The following is a 21,960-nucleotide window of genomic DNA, read 5'->3' as shown; positions in this document are numbered from 1 at the left end:
TTCCCTACTGGAAAGTCCATGGAGGGGGCCAGGGACAGAGATATTAGCAGGAGGATCTGAGTCAGGCCTGAGGGGAGAGAATCCATCCTGGTGGGCCACTGAGGCCAGAGGACCTGTGCTCGCTTGACAGCCTTTCCTGGGCTGGCCACCCTCTGCCTTGTTCCTGATCATGTGTGGAGGAAGGGAGGTGACAGAATAACCTTTTAAGGGTCCTGCCAAATACCAGAGAACACTTGATTGAGATTCCTTGATTTTTGTGGACTGATCTGAGGCATCCCAGGCAAGGATGCCCATCAAGTGGCCAAGGAGACTGGGGGTTTCCTGCTGCTGTGCCACAGTGAGAGGCTGCACCTGGCAGGGGCAGAAAAGAGATTGCACGCTCAGAGAGTAAGTTGAAGAGAGGCAATGAAGGAAATGTTTCCTGGGTGGGGTTATAGGGAAACAACAAAGGACCTGGAAGTACCCAGGCCTAGCCACAGAAGAAAGCAGTTACCAATTCCAGGTTGGAGGCCAAGGGGTAAAGGAGGGAGTGGTGTTGGCCAGAACCTATTGAGAGCTGTGTGTGGGAGAGCCCTTTCCAGGGAGCTGTGGCCTTCTGTAAAGGAACATAGCTGCTGCTAACCTTGAGGCCCAGCAGTGGGAATAGGGGCGGGGAGTAAATACCCCTACCTTTCTCTCCTCCCGTTGGCTTATCTCCTTCCCATGCCTCTGACTAGCCAAACCCAATAGGATGCTGAGGCCAAGGAGCCAGGGCAATACTGTCCATAGAGGCAAGTTTCCTGGGCTGCTCAGCAGAGTAGAGGAGACTGGAGCATGAATCTGAGGCCTTCTTATCTCTTCCTTCTGAGGTCACCCACCCCTAAGCCTACCTCATCCCTATCTAGTCCTTCAAAAGCTTCTAAGTCTCTCTGCCACCTATGCTCAGAACTCATCCCATCTCTCAGGCTGAGTGGACCAGGTCCAGGGAGGCTCCAACTAAGTGGGCATAGATTTCAGTTGCCCTGAGACTCACCCTACCCCTGCTGCTCAGCATCAGGATTTTTAGATGGCCTCATTCTCCTTGTGTCAGGGGTTTAGGATCAGGGAGGCTGGGTAATTATATTAATACTTTCCTAACAAACTTTTACCCAGAAATAATTCATGGGGTCGCAAAGAGTCAGACATGACTGAGCGACTGATCTGATCTGATCTGATCTGAATGTTTAGCCAGGTATCTGGGTTCCTGTGTCCCAGTCAAATGAACACAAGCTATTAACCATCACTGTATCTACCAGTTCAGATAACTGGGCTGGCCTTCCTGTCTCTCCAGTCTCTAAGATGAACTAAGCCTTAGGCTTTCTCAGACCACACGTCTTGCAGTAGAACACTACTGTTTTGGCTTGTTTAGTGTCCATTTCCCCTGGCATCAGTTTTGCGGATTTGGCATGGGGCACTGTAGCAGTAACAATTTGGCTGTAGCAGTTACAATTTGTGGCCTGTTGTTGTTATTTTGCTACACCACACAGCTTGCAGGATGCTAATTCCCCAACCAGGGATGGAACCCGAGCCCCCTGCATTAGAAGGGCAGAGTCTCAACCACTGGAGCACTAGTAATGTCCCACTATGGACTGTTTAATGAAGACAGCCTCCATTGCTTGGCCAAGGAGTTGGCATGTGACCCTAGCTAGGCTAGTCAGATGGTCTTTCTCCCTTCAGTCTTGAGTGATATGACATGAAAATGGAATTCATATATTGCCAAGACAGCAACATGAAGAGGATACTCCTTAGTTCTGGCTCCCTTGATTTCAGTTTTCTGGCTCCTCATCTTCCTGGGATAGCAACTTCAGTATTTTCTTTGATTCTGTAAGCCACTCCCCCCACCCTGCCCCCAGCCATTTCTTTCTAATATAATAATTTTTTGCTCGTTACCTAGAGTTTTTCTGTTGCTTGAAACCAAACATTTTCACCAGTACAAATTCCCGTTTTCCTGAGGAGTTATGGGCTCTCCCCGTCTAGTGGGCTTATATCTGGAATCTCTGGCTTGAATTCAGCTCTCATCTAATCCTGGAATGAGAGGGAAGAGAGCTCCTGCTGCTAGTGGATGCTCATCACACCTCATCTCAGGAACATGTTCTTTGTTGCCTGACTCATCAGGACCCACTACCAGCCTGACTTCCCCGTCTCCACACTCAGGTCACAGCCTGAAATAGCCAAGCTTACGTCCCATGACTCCCTATCACAAGTCCTACAGCCAGATCAGCCTGGTCTCCTTGTTATTTTCCACAAATAGCAAGCTCATTCTTGTGCTGTGCCTTTGCTCATGATGTTCTTGGACATCTGACAAGCTAGTGGCCCTCTGCTGAGTGCCTGAACCCTGCCCAGACCTTCAAACCTTGGGCCACATTCTACCTCTTCCTTCCCTAAACCTTCTGTGCACTGTCAATCCCACCGCAGCTTCCAAACCAGGCACCTCTGTGGGCTCTCTTTGATGTCAGACAGAGAAAGTGCTTTGTTTGGTTGAGCTTTGTTTCCTTTGTAGACTTAAGTCTTTGAGGACTTGAGTCCAGGCTCAAGTACTTTTACCTTATGGGCCTCAGCATTAGGCATGAGGTTGAGCACACAGTGGCAGAGTGGGTGCTGATGTTTTTACTGCATCCCTAATTTGGAACTTGTCTTGGTCCTGTAACACATCTTCTTCATTCATTCATTTACCCAACATTTATCAAGCGCCTCCTAATTATGAGTTCTCTGCTAAGCTCTGTAGATACATAGTAAATAAAACATAGCCAAGGAAATAACAGTCTAGTACTGAAGACATACTGAGAATTAGATGTAGCAGAATGACCTGTTAGGAAAATAACCCTGTCTAGTTTTTCTCAGCTGCAGGCTCAGCTCACCTCAAAGGAATGAAAAGCATTCCATCTCTTCTGGGAGGAGCGCCAAACTTTGTGCCGTTGAGGTTTAGACTTTTTTGGCCCCCCCATGAAGATTTGTGTATTTCCAGGTAGAAAGGAGAAGCTGCAAGCATCAGGCTATTGAGAGGACAACTTCCCTACAGCCTTTCCTAACAAAGATTAGGGTTGGAAGCTTAATGCTTCCCACACTGAAGAGGGATGGTCCCAGATCAAGAAGGTTGGTTGGAATGAAGGCATGAGTTCCATCAGAGCAGAAACCTGTGCTCATGTGAATGCAAGCCCTCTGAGATGGGAGGACTCAGGAGGAAGAATATTTAGGTGAATAAATACAGGATAACAGTAACAGCTGGCATTTATGGCACACTTACTGTATGCCAGGCACAGTGTTGAGTACTTTATATGCATTCACTTACTTCTTATAAGACCTCTGTGAAGTAAACAGTATTATAGTTTCCATTTTACAGGTGAGATAAACAAAGATTTAGCTCTGATGGAACTCATGCCTTCATTCCAACCAACCTTCCTGATCTGGGACCGTCCCTCTTCAGTGTGGGAAGCATTAAGCTTCCAATCCTAATCTTTGTTAGGAAAGGCTGTATGGAAGTTGTCCTCTCAATAGCCTGATGCTTGCAGCTTCTCCTTTCTACCTGGAATTGCTCAAGGTTATGGGTCTGAGAATCAAATCCAGGCAGTCACTGAGGGCTACGAATGCCTGTGAGGCTGGAGCACAAAGGGCCACAGTTTGGGGAGCTTTGACAAGGGTCACTGCGGCTGGACTTGGCACAGAGGGCATGGAGCCGCCTGAGATGCCTCACTTTCAGGTGTACCTGACAACACAGGCAGGGAGTACAGCAACTGATCTGAGGACCTGGTATCCTGATAAGAAGGGGCTTATATCAGTCAGCTCTGACTACAGTGATGCTATACAACAATCACCAAATTTCAGTGCATGCAACAGTAAGCATTTACTTAACTCATGTGTTTGGAGATCACTGTGAGTTAGTTGCTTATAGGCTGATTTTGGTTGGGGTGGTTTGTTTCTGCTCCATGTGTCCCTCATCCTCCTTCCAGGAGCAGCAGGCTAGCCAGGGAATGTCTATCTAATGGGTACAAAGGAGTGCAAGGGTAATAGCCCTGGTGCACAGCCCATTTTAAGTCTCTGCTTGTGTCAAGTCTCATAAAATGCCTCTGGTCAAAACAAGTCATATGGCCAAGCCCTGAGTCAACAGATGGAGAAATACACTCCACCCACAGGAAGAATCTGTAAAGTTACCTGGCAAAGAATGTAGATGTATAATCTTATTACCTAGAGGGGAGCAAAAAGATGGGATAATAATCTAGTGTTCCACAGAATTTAAACTGAATTTAGTTTTGATTTAGAGAGAGAATGAAATCCTACAATGTATCATGAAACAGTTCATGCTTATTACAAAGATAAAAATCTATCTTCGAAGACCATGGCGTTTGCTATGTGAATATTTAAATTTTTAGTTTTTCTTTTAGTGAAAAATTTTAAAATATCACTTAACAAGAACATATTCTGGATGGTCTAGATATCAACAATAGCTGCCTCACAATGTTTAAAGCCTCGGTAGTCACCTGGGGTGCCAGTATTTAACTTTCTAATGCAGGCTTCTCAAACCACAGGGTATCCTTGGAAGATATGTGTTTTCAAGGTAGGAAAACATTAATGAAAATGATATACAGCAGACGATGTATAGAAGAGGCCCACATTCAGTGCTGAGGGCATCAAAGAGTGAAGGAGGCAGGGCCAGCTATGGGGCTTAGGGCAGGGTTTATGGTGCTTTGCAGGATAGCAGTGGTGGCATTTAAACAGGTCTTGAAAGATGGTGGGGTGGTATCCTAGGGATAATCGTCGGATTCCTTCTCTGTGTGTGCATAACCAGATTCTCATTTCCAGGGCTTCCCCAGAAAGAAAATGCTTTATCTTCTATCTCTGCAAATCTAGAATCTGTTGTACAGTTTTGCGTCATAGTCTTGTCCTTCACTTTCACATATATGCTGTTATAGCATCTGAAGAGGAGGCTGGAGGGGTATAATAGCTAAACTTACTGGCTTTGGAGCCAGGCCAACCAGGGTTCAAATCTTGGCTTTGATATTTACTAGCTCTGGCCTTTAGGCCAGTTGCTTAAACTCTTGTAATTCCAGTTTCCTCATCTGAAGAAGGGAATACTAGTTCTCCCATGGGATATTTAAAGAATTAGAACCCACCATTAAAGTGTAGATTTTCTTTATGGGAAGATTTTTTACTTCTGATTCAATTTCTTTAATGATTATAGGATTTTTCAGTTTTCCTATATCAAGCTGAGTCACTATCAGTAAGCTATATATTTTAAGAAATTTGTCTATTTCACAGATGTCTTCAGTTTTATTGGTACAAAATTATTCATAATATCCTCTCATTTTCTTTTTAATGCCTGAAGCATCCAGAGCAGTATCCCTCTTTTCATTGCTGACATTGTTTATTTTTGTCTTCCTTCAAATTTTCCTTGATCAGTATCATCAGAGATTTTTCAGTTTTTACAGAATCGGCTTTTGGCTTGGCTTATCCTCTCTGCTTTATATTTGGTTTCTATTTCTTCAATTTCTATTCCTCATCTTGCTATTTCCTTCCTTTGACATTCTTTGAGTTTATTCTGTTTATATATATATATATATATATATATATATAATTTACCAAGATAGATCTTTAGCTCATTAATTTTCAATCTTTTTCTTTTCAACATTTAGGGCTCTATGTTTCCTTTCGGAGGCTTAAATGAAAAAGATATATGTAAGTGCCTGGTCCTAAATAGGCACTCATTAAATATCTTTTCATCATTATCATCATTATTCTGTCTCAGATGAGATTCCCTAGCATAGTTTCCATCTCTCTTGCTTTCTAATGTGATCTCTGTCTCCTGAGTCTTTACCAGTGGGCTCTCTGAGGACGTCTGAAGACTTATTCTGGACCAAATTGTCTCCTTTTGGGAGTTTTGGGGAGGCTTCCTCTGAAGATTAAGGCAAGACAGAGATGGGCATGTGCCTTTAGCCCTGTCTTCTTCAGGGAGCTCAGACCTTATTTTTCTAGAATGGCTGGCAAGGTCTCCACCCCATGGAAGTGTCAGTTCTAACTTGCAGGTCTGTGCCAGATTATATTTTCAAAAAATAACCACAGTACTATTTCCCATCTCATATGCTCTTTTAGAACTTTGTCATTCCCCTATCAAGAGGTAGAATATACTTCCTTTCCCCTTGAGTCTGAGGTTTATAACTTCTTTATAGCTCTTCCATCATAGCTCAGTTGATAAAGAATCTGCCTGCAATGCAGGAGACCCCGGTTCTATTCCTGGGTCGGGAAGATCCACTGGAGAAGGGATAGGCTACCCACTCCAGTATTCTTGGGCTTCCCTTGTGGCTCAGCTGGTAAAGAATCCACCTGCAGTGTAGGAGACCTGGGTTCGATCCCTGTGTTGGGAAGATCCCCTGGAGAAGGGAAGGCTACCCATTCCAGTAGTCCAGCCTGCAGAATTCCGTGGACTGTAAAGTGTGTGGGGTCTTGCAACAAAGCTAGTGGAGGTGATGGAATTCCAGTTGAGCTATTTCAAATCCTAAAAGATGATGCTGTTAAAGTGCTGCACTCAATATGCCAACAAATTTGGAAAACTCAGTAGTGGCCACAGGACTGGAAAAGGTCAGTTTTCATTCCAATCCCAAAGAAAGGCCATGCCAAAGAATGTTCAAGCTACCACACATTGCATTTATCTCACATGCTAGCAAAGTAATGATCAAAATTCTCCAAGCAAGGCTTCAACAGTATGTGAACAGAGAACTTCCAGATGTTCAAGCTGGATTTAGAAAAGGCAGAGGAACCAGAGATCAAATTGCCAACATCTGTTGGATCATCGAAAAAACAATAGAGTTCCAGAAAAAAACATCTACTTCTGCTTTATTGACTATGCCAAAGCCTTTGGCTGTGTGGATCACAACAAACTGTGGAAAATTCTTCAAGAGATGGGAATACCAGACTGCTTTACCTGCTGCCTGAGAAATCTGTATACAGGTCAAGAAGCAATAGTTAGAACCAGACATGGAACAACGGGCTGGTTCCAAATGGGGAAAGGAGTACATCAAGACTATATATTGTCACCCTGCTTATTTAACTTACATGCAGAGTACATCATGAGACATGAAGCACAAGCTGGAATCAAGATTGCTGGGAGAAACATCGATAACCTCAGATATGCAGATGACACCACCCTTATGGCAGAAAGTGAAGAACTAAAGAGCCTCTTGATGAAAGTGAAAGAGGAAAGTGAAAAAGTTGGCTTAAAACTCAACATTCAGAAAACTAAGATAATGGCATCCAGTCCGATCACTTCAGGGCAAATAGATGGGAAACAGTGGAAACAGTGACAGACTTTCTTTTCTTGGGCTCCAAAATCACCGCAGATGGTGACTGCAGCCATGAAATTAAAAGATGCTTGTTCTTTGGAGGAAAAGCTATGACCAACCTAGACAGCATATTAAAAAGCAGAGACATTACTTTGCCAACAAAGGTCCATCTAGTCAAAGCTGTGGTTTTTTCAGTAGTCATGTATGGATGTGAGAGTTGAACTATAAAGAAAGGGGAGTGCCAAAAAATTGATGCTTTTGAACTGTGATGTTGAAAGAGACTCTTGACAGTCCCTTGGACAGCAAGGAAATCCAACCAGTCCATCCTAAAGGAAATCAGTCCTGAATATTCTTTGGAAGAATTGATGCTGAAGCTGAAACTCCAATACTTTGGCCACCTGATACGAAAAACTGATTCATTGGAAAAGACCCTGATGCTGGGGAAGATTGAAGGCAGGAGGAGAAGGAGATGACAGAGGATAATATGGTTGGATGGCATCATCGACTCTACGGACATGAGTTTGATTAAGCTCTTGGAGTTGGTGATGGACAGGGAAGCCTGGTGTGCTGCAGTCCATGGGGTTGCAAAGAGTTGGCCAGGACTGAGAGACTGAATTGAACTATAGGTTACAAATGATAGACCAATAGGTTGCAGCAGAAGTGGTGCCAGGAAACTTCTGTGTGTGCTCAGTCACCCAGTTGCATACGACTCTTTTCGACCTGTGGACTGTGTAGCCCATCAGGCTCCTCTGGCCATGGGATTCTCCAGGCAAAAATACCCAGAGTGGGTTGCCATTTTCTTCTCTGGGGGTTTTCCCTAACCCAAGAATCAAACCTGCATTTCCTGTGTCTCCTGCAGTGGCAGGTGGACTTTACCACTGTGCCACCTGGGAAGCTGGAGAAACGTCTGAAGGTTGGTCATGAAGGCAATACAACTTCCATGTTATTAGCTGAAAAACTCATAATTTGAGCCCTGAGTCATATAGGAAGTCGGACTAGCCTGCAGTCACCATGTTGTAAGGAAGCCAAACCACCTAGAGAAGCCATGTGTAGGCACTCTGGCCTCCAGTCCTAATCTCCAAGTCAAGGTACCAGACATGACTCAATGACCATTTGGTGATTTCAGCCCCAAGCTGTTGAGAGACCTATATCCTTTTAATTGTAGCGGCTGAGGGCCCAGACGCAACAAAGACAAGCTATCTCCCACTGTAGCCAGCCAAATTCTTGATGAACAGACTCATGAACATTAGAAAATGATTGTTTTCAGCTCTTAGGCTTTCAAGTATTTTACTACACAGCAATAGATAACTGGAACAATACTCATGATCTTGTCTGGTACGCAAATCCTCCATCAGACTACTTATAATCTGTATTTCCTAATGAGGCCCGAGCCCAGAGAAGCAGAGCACAGCAAAAGTCTTCAGTGTAAACCCTGTAGGAACAAACTGGAAATGGAGATGCTCTGATTCTCTCAATTTGTCTAGACTGAGCTCTTCCAGAACCATTGGTTGCCAACCTTTCTGAGTGATAAGACCTTTATCTCATTTAAAAGTCTCGCAAATGGTTTTACTTTCAGTATAGCTTCATCAATAGCTAAAGTCCACTGGGAACTTACTAAGTGCCAGGCACTGTGCTGAGTATTTTATATACATTATTTCCCTGAATCCTCATAACAAACCCATGAATACTGTCATTCCTGTTTTGTTGTTGTTCAGTTGCTCAGTTGTGTCTGACTCATTCCTGTTTTACTGATGTGAAATGAAAATTGCCCCTGCAGCCTGTTCTACTTATCAATTACAGAGCTCATGAAGGAGGCCTATAGAATAATATCCATACCCTTACCCTGATGTGACGGTGAGTGTTGTTGCCTGGCTCCGCATTTGCCCTCTACACAGTCCCCCCAATACCAAGGAGCTTGCAACCCACATTTCCTATACTCCTTTGAAAGCTGGCTTTGTGTTATGTTCTTCTAGTTGGAACCACTGGCTGGAGACTAGAAAGCAGGAGTAAGGGAAAAGCCATATTCTTTTCCACATTTTGATGGCACCTCTAGTAACGGCAACAATTGCTTGCTCTTATGTTCCTTCTCAGGCAAGGAATAGCAGTTTTCAGCTATAGTTATAACCTCTGCCCAATTTGTTTTTCCAGCCTTAGGGCTAATAGTGACTTCCTGTGATTAATCTTTGGAAAACCTCATATCCGTCTTTTTGTTCCAACATCTTTGGAACCTTTGTTCCAAAGATCTTCTAACATCTTTGGAGCCTTTCCAACATCTTTGCTACCAGTTCCTCAAAGTAAACCCCTTCTCCTTGAAACCCTAGAGTGGTTTCTGATTTCTCCTGATTGTCTATTAACTAACACACTTAGCTTTACAAAACTTTGTATAATCTGATCTTTATTTAACTCTCCAGCCTCAGTTCTAATCATTTTCTCTCTTGCTCACTATGCTTCAGTCACACTTGTCTGCTTTCTGTTCCTCAAATAATTGCAGTCTTTTCCTGCCTTGGAGCCTTTGCTCCTCTTGTTCCCAATGCTTAGAATGCTTTCCCCCGGCAAGTTGCAAAGCAGGTTCCTTCCCTTACCTCTGGTCTCAGCTTAAACATCAGCTTTGCAGAGAAGGCTGCCCCAACTAGAAGTTTAGAGTAAGCCTACCCAAGCACCCTTATAACTTCACCCTTTTATTGTCTTCACAGCACTTATTACTAACTAACCTTATCTTGCTGATTTATTCCTTAACTTGCTTATTGTCTGATTCCCACACTAAAATGAAACCCTGAGAGAGCAGAGAGCTTCTCTGTCTTATTTATTGCTCTATCCAGTGCTTTACACAGAGTTGGTGCTTAATACATATTTTCTAGAGAATTAATGATGGAATGAGTGACATGCAAGGCTCTCCTCAGGCCTGAGATGTACTCTGGCACCTACTGAAATGTTTGACCTTGAAGCCTACCCAAAGGAGAGATCCCCCTGCCTCCACTGAGGTAGGACCACCAAGGATTGCACCTACTCACAGGACCCTGAGTTCCTCTTACATCTGTAGGCAGGCTGCTCCTGGACTGTGGGAGGCCTTCCTGTGGCCCTGCCCCTGTATTCTGGCATGTTCTGGTCAGCCTGTTTCTTTCCATGCTTCCAGCAGGCTGCAGGGCATTAATGATTAGAAGTGCAAACCTGCCGAGGGCCAGTATCAATCAGACCACATGCCCACCAGGTGGGTAACTCATTAATTCTAATAAGCCAGGACCCACTCTCACAAAGCTTTTTCCGTCTGTGTAGCGCATTTGATAACTGCAAAGAAAACAAACAAGATTGTTATAAAATTAATTTTACTGATCATCACATTCTTATCACATAATAAGAAGCAGAAAGTTTCTGTTATATAACATTTAACCCAAATCATTGCTGTAATAATAAGCCGAATCCAGAAAGAATGGAATTTGTACTGTTAACGCATGCAACTGTAAAGAGCTATTATATTTTTCTTTTATGACATTATGAACAAAATAAATTATGGGATCTTATTCTAAACAAAACAAAAGAGAAACCCATTTTACTGCTGCAGTAGAAAAGAGAAGCCAGTGGAATGAAGCCTGAGACTTTCTTTACAAGGTTGGGCACTCCACCAGGTCATCTGTCCATCCTACTGCTTCTGGGGAGACCTCGTTTTTTTTTCTTTTAATTAAAAAACATATTTATTTATTTATGGCTGTGCTGGATCTTCGTTGCTGCACGGGCTTTTCTCTAGTTTTGGCGAGTGGGATCTACTCTCTCATTGCAATGCATGGGCTTCTCATTGAGGCAGCTTCTCTTGCTGCGGAGCACAGGCTCTAGAGCGTTTGGGCCTCAGTAGTTCCGGCTCCTGGGCTCTAGAGCACAGGTTCAATAGTTGTGGCACACAGGCTTAGTTTCCCCATGGCATGTGGGATCTTCCCAAATCACGGATTGAAACCGTGTCTACTGCATTGGCAGGCAGATTCTTTACCACTGAGCCACCAGAGAAGCACTTCTTTTTTTAAAAAAAAATTATTTATTTTTATTTATTATTTGGCTGTTCTGGGTCTTATTTGTGGCATGTCAAATCTTTGATCTTCACTGTGGCATTCCAGATCTTCTAGTTGTGGCATCTGGGATCTAGTTTCCAGACCAAAGATCACACTTGGGCCCTCTGCATTGGAAACACAGAATCTTAGCCACTGGGCCACAAGGGAAGTCCAATGGGAAACCTCTTTTTAATGTCTCCTGGTGTGGAAGTACCATCTGGATAGCAAGGTGATTGATATAGGCAGAAGAAACCAACAGAAAATGTATAGAAATGTTTATAAGAACATTAGAAGTCCAATTTCTAACAAAACTTTGAAAGAGATATTGAGAGAGAGAGAGCTGACTCGGCTAGGAGCTGGACTTGACCAAGTCAAGAAGGGCAGAAGAATCTAGCCAAGCGCTCACCTACTCTGGACTCATTTACCAGCAGTTTCAGGCACTGTCCTGGTCCAGGGACCCTTGGATGGGCAGTTGGATGAAGTGGAATGAGACGCTATGCTCTCAGAGGCCAGCAGACATACTCATCTTGCTATCTTTCCAGTATTTCCTTCCAACTTCTCTGCTTTAGTCCAACTAAACCATTCACCATTCCCTGTTTAAGCATCTTACTTTCCATGTCCTATGGCTTTCTTATGTTGTTCTTCCTCTACTGGAATCCTCTGTCTTCTTCTTCTATACCCACCTAGATCCTCTGGTATTATTCAAAACCCAGCTCCAAAGCCAGTTCCTCCTCTTGGAGTGAACTCTTCTCTGGTCTCCCCAACTGGAGAGTATGAGTTCCTAATGCCCTGGATCCAAGGGCTGTGATCATTTTATGTTGTATAATAAGTACTCATGTTCTTTTACCCCTTTATGATTTTATGGTGATTATATTGTTTTTCCATATTATTCACTTTTCCTTTCAGTAAAAGTATTATAAATTGCCATATATTGGCATGTGACTTTCAGTACTTCCCTGTGGAGGGAGTATATTTCATTACCCCATTGTCATAGAGACTTTCCCCATTGTCATGAGACTTTGGCCAATCAGTTGAGAATAGATGTGATCAGAGGGGAAACTTTAGGAGCCATCACAGTATCCTTTACCCTCCGCTATTAGAATGACATGTCCTAGACTCTTGGAGCAGAAGCAAAGCTAACCTGAAGCTGATGAGCAAGAAACAGACCTCTGTTGTTATAAATCACAAAGTTTGGGGAGTTGTTACTACAGTGTAACCTGGTAAAAGCTAACTAATACATCTTTACTAAACTACAAGCTTTTTTATGGGGAAGATCACATCTGATTCATGATTTGTTTCTTCTTTTTCATATACCTAGGACAAAGCCTTTTTTAGAGGCTCAGTAACTGTTCACTGAGTGAATAAGTAAACAAATCTATCATTTACTAAGTCCTACTCTAATAATCCCTCACCTTGTGTAGTGGCTATGTAGCCCACAATGCAGTTTCACGGACACTGTCTCACCGGGCCTCAGGGCAACCTTGGGAGGGCAGTAAGGGAGAGTGGACATCTGTTGTTTTCTGTCTAACATCCCTATTTCCTTTGGGGAAATCACTCCTCCCCCACTGCTTGTGGTTCTGGTGGGTCTGCCAGTCATAACACCTGCCCAACTAGAGTCACCAATGGTCAGCATATTGCCGTGTCTGAGATCTGCTTCTCAGTGTGGTTGACTGTACTTCTGTCTTGAAACAGGGTCTCCCCCATGTATATACTGCTGCTGCTAAGTCACTTCAGTTGTGTCCGACTCTGTGCGACCCCATAGACGGCAGCCCACCAGGCTCCCGTGTCCCTGGGATTCTCCAGGCAAGAACACTGGAGCGGGTTCCATTCCCTTCTCCAATGCATGAAAGTGAAAAGTGAAAGTGAAGTCGCTCAGCCATGTCCGACTACTATATGTAAAACAGATAACTAATGAGAACCTACTCTATAGGGCAGGGGACTCTACTCAGTACTCAATAGTGATCTAAATAGGAAGGAAATCTTAAAAAGAGCAGATACATGTATATGTATAACTCATTCACTTTGATGTACAGCAGAAACTAACACAACACTGTAAAGCAACTATATTCCAATAAAAATTAATAAAAAAGAAAAAAATACTAAGGTTAAAAAAAAAAAGAAAGAAGATTTCTCCTTGGCTTCCAAGACACCATGCTCTCCTGGTTTTCTACCTCATGACCACTTCTCAGTCTCCTATGCTGGCTCCTTCTCTTCCACGAACCACTGAATAGTAGATGGTCCTGGAACTCAACCTAACACCTACTCTCTTCTCTGTCTACATCTAGTCCCATGGTGTTTTTCTATGACTGCCAAACTAGTATCTCCAAAATAGACCTAACCTTTTGTTCAGCCTTCCATACCTGTCAGCTTACTGGATGTCTGCTATTGATTGAATTGTGTCTCCTGAAAAGATATGTTGAAGGACTTCCCTTGTGATCTAGTGGTTAAGATTCCACTTTCCAACGCGGGAGGTGCAAGTTCGATCTCTGGTCAGGAAACTAAGATCCCACATTCTGTGTGGTGTGGCCAAAAAAAAAAAAAAAAAGAGGTATGTTGAAATCCTAACTTCTAATACCTATGAATATGCCCTTATTTGAAAGTAGGGTCTTTGCCGATATAATCAAGTGAAGATGAGGTCACTTCTTCTAAGCCTATGGATTAGAATAGGCTCTAAAATCAATATCACTGAAGAAGGGAGGATATAGATTCATAGAGACTCAGAGTCAAACAGAATGGCATATGAAGATGAAAGCAGAGATTGGAGTGATGTGTCCACAGCCAGGCGCTGCTGGCAACCACCAGAAGCTACAAGAGACAGACATGGAACCCATCCTCCCTCAGAGCGCCCAGAGAGGACCACGCCTGCTGACACCTTGATTTCAGACTTCTGGCCTTCAGAACTGAGTGTGAGAGAATGAATTTCTGTTATTTTAAGTTTGTGGCCATTTGTTACAGCTGCTGCTGCTGCTAAGTCGCTTCAGTCGTGTCCAACTCTGTGAGACCCCATAGACGGAAGCCCACCAGGCTCCTCTGTCCCTGGGATTCTCCAGGCAAGGACACTGGAGTGGGTTCCCATTTCCTTCTCCAATGCATGAAAGTGAAAAGTGAAAGTGAAGTCGCTCAGTCGTGTCTGACTCTTAGCGACCCCATGGACTGCAGCCTGCCAGGCTCCTCTGTCCATGGGATTTCCCAGGCAAGAGTACTGGAGTGGGGTGCCATTTCCTTCTCCCTTTGTTACAGCAATCCTAAGGAAATAGTGCAACATTTTGGCAGCATCTCAGATTTAACATCACTGGAACAGAACTCTTCTCCCGACCCATGGCCCAAATCTGCTCCTCCCTCTAGCCTTTCCTCCAAATCCTTTTTCAATCCTGACTCCTGGTCTCCTTCCTATACAGTAACCAGAGAGTTCTTGTAAAAACATAAGTTAAGATTAACTCCTTCTGTTGTTTAAAACCCTCCAAATACTTCCCACAATCCTTTGAATACAATAAAATTCCGTATCTTGACATATAAGATCCTTCATATTCTGGTCCCTGCCTCCTTTTTTGTTCTCTTCCTGCTCACTGCTGTCCACTCACACTGGCTTCCGTCCTTGAACAAACTTATTCCTGACTTAGGGCCTTTGCACTAGCTAAAATATTACTTCTGCCTGGAGCCATACCTTTCGTAACCTCCCAACATAAAGTGGACCCCTACTCTACCATACCATCAGGTTTGATTTTTGTCATGGGAGAGCATGTCCTTTCATGCCAAGTCCCCGGTTCTAGTCCCTTGGTCCTGGATTTCCTTTGATCTTTTGATTAGAATCCTCCTCAAGTCTGTGAGTCAAAGCATTCAATTTTTACTTAAGAATTTGAGAGAGGTTTCTGACACTTTGAGTAGAAAGAATCCTGCCTAATCAAAGGCTAAGCCCAGTCTCTACAAAGGACCACACCCCAAGGAAGACTGATCAAAAGTCCAAGCTCTTCCTGTGCATGAAGCCTGCTAGCTTTCGATTAGTATCCTCAAACTTTCTGTCCTGTGATGAGAAAAGGACATATTCAGCTTTTACCAAGGGTAGAGGGAGGCAGAGCTCACAGTTTGTTTCTCAAATGCCATCACCCAACAACCAGCTCTCATAGTTTTCCTGACTCTCATCTCCTCACAGACTGACGGAGAAGTAGAGCAGGACAGAAGAATTCAAGGAGAGAGTAACTTCAGGAATATGTCTGTGTGATCTGTACTTTGCATCATCCCCCCAAATCTGAAAGTAGATCTATAGTTCCAAGTGTCCTCTGATGATGCAGGCACTGTACTAGGACCTAAATAATAATAACATATCAATTACGGCCTTCCCAGGTGGCTAAGTGGTAAAGAATCCACCTGCCAGTGCAGAAACCTTGGGAGACACAGGTTCAATCCCTAGGTCAGGAAGATCTCCTGGAGAAGGGAATGGCAAACTACTTCAGTATCTTACCTGGGAAATCCCATGAACAGAGGAACCTGGCAGGCTATAGTCCATGGGGTCACAAAGAGTAGGACTCGACTTAGTGACTAAACAATAACAACAGTTCATCGATTGCTACCATTTGGAAAGTGTAATCTGGCACAGGGATAACACTCTAGAAACATAGCATCTAGTTCTCACAACAGTTCTCTGAGGTAGATATTAACATCCCCACCTAACAGATGAAGGAACAGGATGAGTGAGCAGACGGACTTGCCAGGTGGTTTCTATTGTAAAGCTGTGGTCCTCCTTCTATGTAGCATTGCCTCTTTGCTAAACCTCCTGGCACCTGATTCCCTGCATGAGACAAACCTGTGACTAAATGCAGGTACTGGGACCTGAAACCCTCTATTCCAGACAGTGAGTCACAAGAGTGGGGATCTGTTAGCCCAGGAGCTTAACCCTTAAGGAAGCTGCCCCCAGCCCTTCTACAGTTGTGCTTCAGAGAGAGATGCCAAGGCCTGAGTCACTTCCCTGGGAACTCCCTTGCAGAGACTGTCCTTGAAATAAGATAATGCAGAAATCTGAGCTGGGCTGCCCAGGGGGCCAGTTCCTACCATTCGCCACTGATGAGTTGCTTCTGCCCATTCAGGGCATTATAGCAAGGGTGAGCTTGAAGCAGCATTCCAGTGAGAGCTTCCCCAGACATGAAGAGACTGAACAGGTAGAAGCTACTGCATTGGGACAGGTCACATGTGGAGAAGGATCCTGGGGGGTGGACATCTGGGAAAGGGACAAGGTGAGCATCTCTCATCAGGAGAATGACTCCTAAGGCCTCCTTACCAGAACTGCAACCTGAGATTCTGTCAGGCAGGGATGAGGCTGTGTTAGTGACAGGTCTGCAGCTTGACCTCCCCATAGGAAACAGTGAGGCCATTGGTGTGAGTATAAGCCATGGCAGAGACTCAGCAGAGATTTAGTGGACAAGAGTCAGGAGTCTCAGGCTAGATATTGACACAGGCCTGATGGTCCTAAGCTGTGTTGTATGTGGCATGTTGTGATGGAAGCCTTTAGGGATGTAGATTTCAACCTCCTTATTGTGCAGATGGGGAAACCAAGGCCAAGAAGAAGAAGTGAGCGGCTCAAGGTCCCCAGCAATGAGTGAAATAGCTGGCACCTCTCATACTTCAGTGCCTTCCAGTTGGAACCACCATCCCCCATGTCAGAAGGTAAAACATTAAAAATTCAAAGCTAGAACACTGAAACCAGGAGGGGAGCTGTGTTTAACCTGGCTGCGTTGTCTGAGCCCATGTCATGGCCCTTGAGTATCCCTGGAAAGCCCAGTTGGCATCTTGCATTGTGTGGATGGGGTTCATGCTTGTGCCAGTCACACACCAGCCCACCTCCAAACGCAGAAGGGTGTTTGCTTTTGGGCACGGCATGTTCGCCTGTGATTTTCCTTTGATGATATCTTGTTTTGCCAACTAAATTAAAACTATGACAGAGAACAGAGACTACCTCTAGCAGTTTAGTTCAATTAAGATTTCACATCAACAAATTAAAATGCATCCTTACCGTCTGCAAAGTAAATCTGCCTGCATTTAGGAGGAGGCTCTGACATTTGCTGTTCAGGCACCTAACTGCTACGAGCTAAGTGTCAGTGGGGACTCACCCCTTCTGGGACTAGCTTGGTGGTCGGGGTCGGGTGGGGGGTGTTCAGGGCCAAGGTTTATCTCCAGGGACTGACAGCTTTCTGGGCCAGAGCTTCCAAAGCCTGAGTGTGAGGACCAGGCTGAGCCTCTGATGAAGTTTTCACTGGTCCTCTGTAAAATCACAAAAACAAGAAGTATGAGGTCACGTTTTTCCATAAAACTAAGTCAGTTCAAACTAAAGGACTGTTAACAAATAGTTCTTAATTTGACAGTCACTCTTCAAGGGACTGAGGATTTAACAATGAACAAAACAGACGAAAATCCCTGCTTTCTCAGAGCTTTTATTCTATAGGGAAAAGACAGAATATAAATAAGACAAATGAGTGAAATATGCAATAAGTTAGAGAATGATAAGAGCTGTGGAGAAAACTAAAGCTGAGAAAGAGGATAGGGAGTGTGGAAGGCAGAGGGATTTGCGATTTTTAAATAGGACAGTTGGGAAGGCCACCGTGAGAAGGTAACAAATGAGTCAAGACCTGGAAAGGTGAGGGAGTGAGCCATGAGGATATGGGAGGTGGAGGAGGGGCACTCCAGATAGAGTGGTATCAAATGCGAAGGTTGATGTGGGGCTGTAGGTGGTGTGCAGTTGGAACAGAGTGACAGGAGGGAGAAGAGGAGGAAAGGGGGTCAGAGGAAAGGGATTATATTATAGACCATTATAAGGATTTCAGATCGTTATCTGAGTGAACAGGAAGTCAGCACAGGGATGGAGCAGAGAAGAGACAAGCTCTCCCTTAGATTTTAACAGGATGGTTGTGGCTGCTTTATGGAGCACAGGCAGAAGGAAGACATGGTTGGGAGCAGGGAGACAGGAGACTATTATAACTGAGATATGGTGATGGCCAGAGTGATGGCTGAGGAGCAGGTCCCATGGAATACGTTGGCTCAAAATGTTTAAAATTAGTAATATCCTAGAAAGTCCAGCATGGAAGGCCAGCTTCTCCTTGACCTCTCCAGCAGAAGGCAGTTCCATTGGTGGTCCAGGGACAGGGCCCTCAAATCCTTAATGGCAGCACAGGGACCACCCACAGTGTGGTGCTCCAAAAAATAGACCTTTTCCTCTGTAAAATGAGATGAACCATCTTTTCTTTCTAGAGAAAACAAGTAAAGCTATTTCCTCCATTGAAAAGTAGAGAACCTGAGAGAGCACAGACCTCACAAGGGCAGGTACTATGTCCACATTCTGTTCTCAAATGTTCCCCAGCGGCTACTCTAGGTCCAGGACATGTGTACTCCAAAAATAGTTGTTGAACAAATCAATGAGTGAGTACCTATTTCTCCTATAGAAGTGTTAGTTGCTCAGTCGTGTCCGACTCTTTGTGATCCCATGGACTGTAGCCCGCCAGGTTCTTCTATCCATGGAATTATGCAGGCAAGAGTACTGGAATGAATAGTCATTCCTTTCTCCAGGGTATCTTTCCAACCCAGGGATTGAATTTGAGTCTCCTGCATTACAGATGGATTTTTTACCATCTGAGCCACCAGGGAAACCCATATATGTATATTTAAAACAGAAGACTGTTTGTGTGTGGTGGTGGTGGTAGATTTGTTTTTTGTTAGTTTGCTTGTTTTCTGTGAATATAAAAACTATTACATGGATTAGTTCTTTCTGATGAAGGATTTGGGTAACTTCAGGGTTTGTTTCTCATCCTCTCTTTTCCTCTTCTTATTTTTTGTTTCCTTTCTCCCTCTTCTTCTGTAGTCATAGTTGGCCATCATGTAAAACTGGACAGAATTTTATGCTTTCTATTTCTAGTCTTTAAAGTGGATGCATGGAATGCTTTTTATTTTTATCTTTTACAAAAACCCAACAACTACGTTATATTATTTTTTACTTGTGGAACTCAGTTGATTTTCCTCTCACAGTATGTCAGCATCCCCACTTTCTGAGTCTAAAAAGTTAATACTACTTCCTGGTGGGAAGGAAAACACACCCAACATGGGACTCTGGACTTCACCACTTTAAACTTCTTTGCTATTTAACTTGCTTGGTAATTTGCATATATCTACATATGTTATGCAATCAGCCTCCTCTCCTTTTACATTTAAGCCTAAAATAATTGTGCTTTTATGATGTTCTTCCTCTCTGCTGCCTTCTTTATTTCTTAGTGGTCCTGCGATTTAGATTGTTGTAAATGGAATTGATGAAAGGCCAAGGGTACAGACACATTACCCAAACAGCTATGGGGGAGAGAGACTGGGAAGCAGCATGGTGAGATTGTCTTTGGGATTCATTCATTCACTCACCAAATGTTTATCGAGCACTTACCATATTCTAGGCTCTGTGCCAGGTGCTAGGAATACAGTGGTGAGGAAGCCAGGCAGTTCTTACTTGGGTAGAGCTTATATTCTCTTGAGGAAAATAGACAATAAACAAGTAAACACATGAATACATCATGGTTTCTGATACTAATAAGTGCTAAAAATGCAAACATAGAGATTGGAAAACTGGTTTAGATTTCAGCTCAGCTCAGTCACTCAGTCATGTCCTACTGTTTGGGACCCCACGGACTGCAACACGCCAGGCTTCCCTGTCCATCACCAACTCCCAGAGCTTGCTCAAACTCATGTCCATTGAGTTGGTGATGCCATCCAACCATCTCATCCTCTGTCTTCCCCTTCTTCTCCTACCTTCAATCTTTCCCAGCTTCAGGGTCTTTTCCAGTAAGTCAATTCTTCGCATCAGGTGGCCAAAGTATTGGAGCTTCAGCTTCAGCATCAGTCCTTCCAATGAATATTCAGGACTGATTTCCTTTAGGATGGACTGGTTTGATCTCTTTGGAGTCCAAAGGACTCTCAAGAGTCTTCTCCAATACCACAGTTCAAAAGCATCAATTCTTCAGTGCTCAGCTATCTGTAGTTCATAGAAAGTCTCTGTGGAAAAGTGAAATTTTAGCTGAGGCCTGAGTGATTAGAAGGAGACAACCAGGTGAACATCTAGTTGAAAAATATCCCAGACAAGGAGCTTGAAGAGTTTGAGAAACAGAGAGGAGGTATAGCATTTCACATGCTTTCAGTGGAAAGAAGGGAGAAGGTACCTCAATTCAAAGTGGTGCCAAAAAAAAGAAAAAGAATAATTTTATTACCTCATATAAAGAAGCCTGAAGGCAGAGAGGCTAGTGTTGTAAGGTTGGTTAATTTAGCAAGTCAGCATCATCTAGGGCTAGACTATTCCTTTCTTTCTTCTCAGTCACCCTCTTGTGCTTAGGTCCTTCTGGGTGCCAAGATGGCTGCCAAAGCTCCAACTCCCTCGACCATTGTCTAGGAAGAGAGCAAATCCTTCCCTTTTTAGAACAAGGAAACCCTTCCTTTGACACTACGCAGATTTCCCTTCATATCTCATAACATAACAAAAATTTCATCACATATGCATTCGTGAACTGGTCGTTAGCAAAGAGAGTGAATGACTCGTTGGTGTAGAGTTGGGCAGAGGAGTAGTCTAGCTTCTACTGAACTTCATGGAAGAACCAGTGCTATCAATTGCTGACAAAAACCAGGCTTCTGGTTTTTGAGAGTAAAACTAGGCTTCTGTGAACAAGGAAGAAGTAGGGAATGACTGACTGTAATTTGGTGCTCAGGAATATTGCTGCAGGAGGACAGTGCCTGGAGCACTGGTATAGGAGAAAGTTACGGAGAGGGAACTGAGGGAATGCAGAGCTTGATTCAAGTTCTTCAAATGTAATCTTTCAGAACCATGTAAGTCCCTAAGACCTTATCCCATTTTGCACTAGTTACTCCCTCCAGTGCAGTCCCTCTCCCTGGCACCCTTCCCCCACCTGCACCCCTGCAGGGAGCCACCTCACCTCTGGGATGTGGGTGGAGCTCTAGAAAGGCTGCCCAGCTCAAGTATTAGACAGTGATTCTAACACTAGCTGATAACTCTGGGTAAGTCACTTCCTTTCCTTAAGCCTTAGTTTCATTACGTATAGCAATGACATAATAGCATTCTCTGGCTAACTCTTCAGGAAGGTTATAAGGATCAAATGAAAGAGTTTCTGTATGTTCTTTGAAAACTATAAAGGGCCATCATTATGATTGTTATTACCGTCATTCACCTTCAATGAGAGACAAAGGGTTTTTTTAAATTTTTTTATTGAAGTATAATTGACTTGCAATGTTGTATTAATTTCTGCTGTACAGCAAAGTGATTCAGTTATACGTATACATATATACATTCTTCTTTATATTCTTTAACATCATGGTTTATCACAGGATATTGAGTATCATTCCCTGGGCTACATAGTAGAGCCTTGTTGTTTATCTGTTCTATACGTAATAGTTTGCATCTGCTAACCTCGGACACCCAATCCATCCCTCCACCATTTCCCTTGGCAACCAGAAGTCTGCTCTCTAGAGACAAAACAATTTTATATTTTGAGTAGTCACTTCCTCCAGCCCCTTGGGGGAGCTGTCATTTTGGAAAGTTGTGGACTCCGCGGGGGTTAGCAGGGTGACCTTGGGCTCTCTTTTGCCCTTCATTCCCCTAGAACTTT

This window comes from Bison bison, unplaced genomic scaffold, assembly GCF_000754665.1.
Source record: "Bison bison bison isolate TAMUID 2011002044 unplaced genomic scaffold, Bison_UMD1.0 scf7180017864203, whole genome shotgun sequence".
Taxonomy (NCBI): Eukaryota; Metazoa; Chordata; class Mammalia; order Artiodactyla; family Bovidae; genus Bison; species Bison bison.
The sequence above is the reverse complement of the archived record's forward strand: the minus strand, read 5'-3'. Positions refer to the sequence as shown.